Source organism: Rhagoletis zephyria, unplaced genomic scaffold (assembly GCF_001687245.7).
Source record: "Rhagoletis zephyria isolate East Lansing unplaced genomic scaffold, Rhagoletis_zephyria_1.1 Rzeph_scaffold_28963, whole genome shotgun sequence".
Classification (NCBI taxonomy): domain Eukaryota; kingdom Metazoa; phylum Arthropoda; class Insecta; order Diptera; family Tephritidae; genus Rhagoletis; species Rhagoletis zephyria.
In genome coordinates, this window is record NW_016186020.1 from 1 (window position 1) to 4,744 (window position 4,744).

Sequence of the window (4,744 nt, forward strand, 5' to 3'; positions counted from 1 at the left end):
TTGCGGTAAACCACTGACTAAATAATTGCGTGCCGTTGCCTAAATTCGGTCACAGCCAGTCATTTTCCCACAAACGGTATGGTGTAAGTGCGTATGTATGTATATTTGTGAATCTGTGGCTAAATCGACCAAATTTGCCGCAACCACTGTGGTGGCAAATATTTAATATCAACTCATATGAGTTCGCTTAGTTGAATTTGCTTTGGCCGAAAATTTATTTTATCTACATATCTATGCACGTAGCTGGCCCAGAACTAATAGAAATTGTCACGAAATACTCGCAAACTGGGAGCAGCATAGCCACTGAATTGTTGACTGAGTGGGTGCGACATATATGAAGCAAAAATTTAGGTGTGCAAATTTTACATGACTGTAGGAAAAACTGCGGCTGGTGAAATTTCTAGTCTAAGAGGTGTTAAAGTGAAGTTGACTATATTTTCGCTGGTAGGTTATTATATGGACGGGTTGTCATAAGCACTTACATATCATGGTTTATAATATGGACTGTGTAGAAATTAAAATTGGCCTTACATTATTGGCTATTCTTGGATATAGTTTTTACGGAATTTAAAATAGTGCATAGTTTTTGGTACTTTAAAAGCTGAACATAAATTTTTGGTACCATTTTGGCCATAGTAATCTTACAACTTAACAATTTGACATACAGTTTTGGCTGTTTAAAACCCCGATTTTGGTTTTTGGTTTGGAAATTAAATTCTAGAAAAATGTTTAAAGCCCAAAGAGTGGATATATGCTTTTTTAAAAATTTTACAACTGAGGATGATTTTTTCGTTATTTCAAAACTGGACATTAATTGTAGCTAATTAAAATCCGGACTTAAATTTTTGGAATTAAAAAAATGTGTAATTTAAAAACTGCACTCAAATTTGTTGCAACTAAACCCTGCACATAATTTTTTATTAATTTAAAACATTCCGAGTGTTTTTTTTTAAATTCGTTAAAAACAAGAGAAAAAGCGTTGAAATATTTTTTAAAGTCAAAAAGCCACTAAAATCTCGTAAATTCTCGAAGCATTGACTGATTTGTTAAAATTTATTGAATACAAATTTTAAAGTTTCGAGCTTTTCAGTTAATCAAATAAAGGGCAACCACTTAGGCTAAAAACATTTAAAGTTACGCGGCTGGCTGACTAAGTATAACCACAGCAGAAACTTTGAGAGTCGTTTATGCTTTCAAATTTGTTCGAAGCGCTTAGCTAATTTTCCAGAGGGGATTTTACTAGCAGTTATCATGTGCATGTGCTCATGTTAATATAACTTTGTGGTCAGCTGATTAAGTCAAGTGACATTTTGCCTGGTTTTGGCTATTTTTTTTTCGTTTTTAAGGCTTATATTTTTTTATAAAAGTCGAGCACTTTACCTAACCAGCGCAACATAAATTCACATATCAAACTTTGTACAAAAATTATGAAAATTTAATAATCTTTAGTATTTGCACCCAAAAATTTTATTCAGAATTTTTAGAAAAATTTTTGGTATGCAATTTTGTAGCTCATTAAATTTTAGTAGGTCAAAGTGTACGTTTCAAGACGCTAGAAAATTGCATTGACTTTTTAAAATATTTTTTTGGCTTTTATTAAAAATCAACGCAATTTTCTAGCTTCTTGAAATTTGTATATAAACTTATAAAAATTTAATAAGCTACAAAACTGCATATCCAAAATTTTCTAAAAATTCTCAAACAAAAATATTATAATTTTCTGGTGAAAATGTTGAAGTTTGTTTAATTTTCACAATTTTTGCGCGAAGTACTAAATGTGGATTTATGTGGCGCTAATTAGGTAAAAAGTCCAAGTTTTATAAAAAAATTTTAGCATTAAAAAACAAAAGAAAAATAGCCAAAACTAGTAAAAATGTCAATTGTCTTAATCAGCTGACCACAAGTGTACTAACATGTATGTACGTACATACACGCAAAATCCGCCTGCGCTGAGTGGTCGACAAAATCAACTTAGTCGCAGTCAAAGGTAAGCCTGTGGCGCCCATCCTCTCACAGCTGGCGCAACAATTTTTAATTACAAACCGCCTGTTTGCTCAGCAAACCTTTCATATTTTGGGAATACCTACTGATGTGAAAATAACTTGCGCAAAGTCCCCAAAAATTGAAAAAAGGACTTTATGATTTTGTGCTTTAATCTTAATTTTATTTTAATTTTCTCTGTGACGGCCACCTAAACAGGAGTCCTGTTTTAGTTGCTCTTTTGTCGCTAGGCTGGTTTTGAACAAAAACAAAAACAAAAAGAAAAACGAAAAAAAAAACAATTTTGTCTGCTGTACACTTCTGTTAAATTAACCAATGCAAATTGAAGTGCTAAAGTTCTCCCCAACCCCCATATAAGTAACAAATGCTCGCCGTCTGGGTCACCGTGGCGTATGCGGGTGTGCCAGGTCTGCCTATTTACAAACAGTTTTGCGGTTAGTCCTTTTGGGTTCGCCTGGATATTTTATGTGTTAAGTGAAAAGTTTTATATGTGGCTAATTTGCGCGCACACACACACACACACACACTTACAGTGCAGTATTGTAAAGGCCCTTTTCAGGGGTGTGTGCATTAGTACTATAGCAAGTCTAACGGCATGTGACTGTAATGGCAGTTGTATATTATGATATGTATGTACATAAGTGGATTCTTATGGGTGGTTGACTTTGTGGCCTCCTTGTAATTTGTTATGACTATAGCCATTAGAGTCAATAATGCGTGTACAAGTGGCTCTTCAAAATGTGCTTAAAAATTATGTTGGACGGATTTCGCAATTCAGGGCGAATTTTCATCGAGCCTTGAATTTGAATAAAATTGCACTTACGTATTCAGTTTCGCTTTTACTTAAATACTACGGTTTAGTGTGGTTTGACTTAATTTAAAGTACTTTCACAATTCCATTTTAATTGCGTAAATATGTATACTTTTTTACACAATTTCATTAACTTTATGAGTATATGTATGTATACATGTACGCTTGCCGTTTTGTGGCAATATTATTTTAATTTTTTTTATTTAAGTACGTAGCGTATGCAGGATTATTTAAATTGGCACTTGTGTTATTTATGCTATTTCATAAGTATATATACGTATATATATATATATAAATGTAAGGGCCATTATATCTGCTTATATGTATACCTACATATGCATGTATGCAAGTTATTTTTATGTATGTATGTAATACGTATGTACAACGTCTCTTTTATATTTTATTGTAATTGTAGTTGTTATAGTTACATACATAAATGAAGCATTATTTGTTAGTATTCCACCCCGCTGCTTTCTCTCTCTCTGCTTTCGGATAGAAGCGAACCTACGTACGTACGTACGTACATATGCACGTAAAAACGCATGCAGCCCGGACACAGCATGTTCGAGAGCGTTGACACATCTGTTTGGTTAAATTTATCGTCACGTTTACCAGTCACGTGAACGCGTAGCCTCGTTCTCGGTGTGGAATGTTGTACTGCGACGTGTCTCTACGTATTGGCTTTGTGTTTGCGCTACAATTTGGCCGGAGCGTGGTGGTGGCGGGGGCGCCGGTATACGCGGCTGGAATGTTGTCTGCAAGTAAAATAACAATATAAATGTGAGTTTTAAAAATAAAATTTGATCAACAACAAGTGCTTATGGCATAACGTTCCGTGCAAAGTGGAAACGTGGCAGTTTTTTTTTTATTTAAATGTTCATTTGCTTTGTGTGGTATGTGTGCACATGTTAACAAATATAGCAGTTTAACTAATAAATCTATATTTGAATTGGCGCTATAACCTCTTCAGTGTTACCCGATACCTATTGGAAACTCCAAGGGGAGCCAAGTTTTTCTACATCGGATCTTTCCGAAGAAGATGAGGTCTTCTTCTGCTTCCGGCAGCAACTCGCTTGTGAAATAGTTCCCATGATGCCTTTCTATCTTACTTTAGTGAGGTAATAATATATATCTGACCGCTTCGACAGTCTAGCGGGGTATCGTCGGTATTGAAATGCGCGCCATCTAGAGTGCTGGTTAGAGTTCTAATAGACACGTTTTTAAGATATCTCATTTTCAGGTAACCCAATGAAGCTTTATGCAGCTTTCATATCGAGCGTATGGTCACAGTAGTACAGCGTCATCCCTAATTGGGCGAGTATATTACATCTCTAGAAGCCACAATAGAGGTTGAAGGTTGATGTAAGGGCGTGCAGTAGAGATTGAGGTTTTTTTTGACAATGCCACCTTCGATAGCCTATGTAATACTGGTTTATGCGGCCGATGTGGCCTGCCTAGTCATGGGCCTATCTCTGCCGGCTGTTTGCAGGAAAGCGAAGATAATACTGAATCTAACTGACACTGGGAGAGGTGGAAATGGGATCACCTCTTACCCAACCAAAACTGGTGCTGTGCTCTTCACTAGAAAGAGTAGGTCAGATGGTCTCATTCCCCACACACTTAAAGGAGTCATAATTCAGACTTCTCCCGAAGTGAAGTAACTAGGAGTAATTCTGGATACAAAATTATCGTCGAAATCTCAGGTGGAGCACAAGATGTAAACAGATCTTTTGTAAAACGTGGGGTCTGTCACTAAAGGGAATCCTCTGGATTTATATCTCTATGATCAGATCCATAAGCAGCTATGTGTCAGTGGTATGGTCGAGTAGACTCTCAATCAAGAGCGTGAGAAATCTGCTTGCTAAACTTCAAAGAACTATTCGTTGTCGTGTGCTGTACGGGACCTTCCTATACAACAACTGCCGCTGCTCT

The 4,744-nt window shown here is 36.0% G+C and overlaps 1 long non-coding RNA gene across 1 annotated transcript; it reads right to left on the reverse strand.

Annotated features, from left to right (window-relative positions):
* Nucleotides 1-591: 591 nt before the first annotated feature.
* On the reverse strand, nucleotides 592-2,364 carry LOC108382834 (uncharacterized). Its single transcript, XR_001849707.1, has 2 exons — nucleotides 1,902-2,364; nucleotides 592-1,277 (listed from the first exon to the last, which is right to left on the reverse strand). It is a non-coding gene; the product is annotated as an uncharacterized LOC108382834 (long non-coding RNA).
* Nucleotides 2,365-4,744: the final 2,380 nt, after the last annotated feature.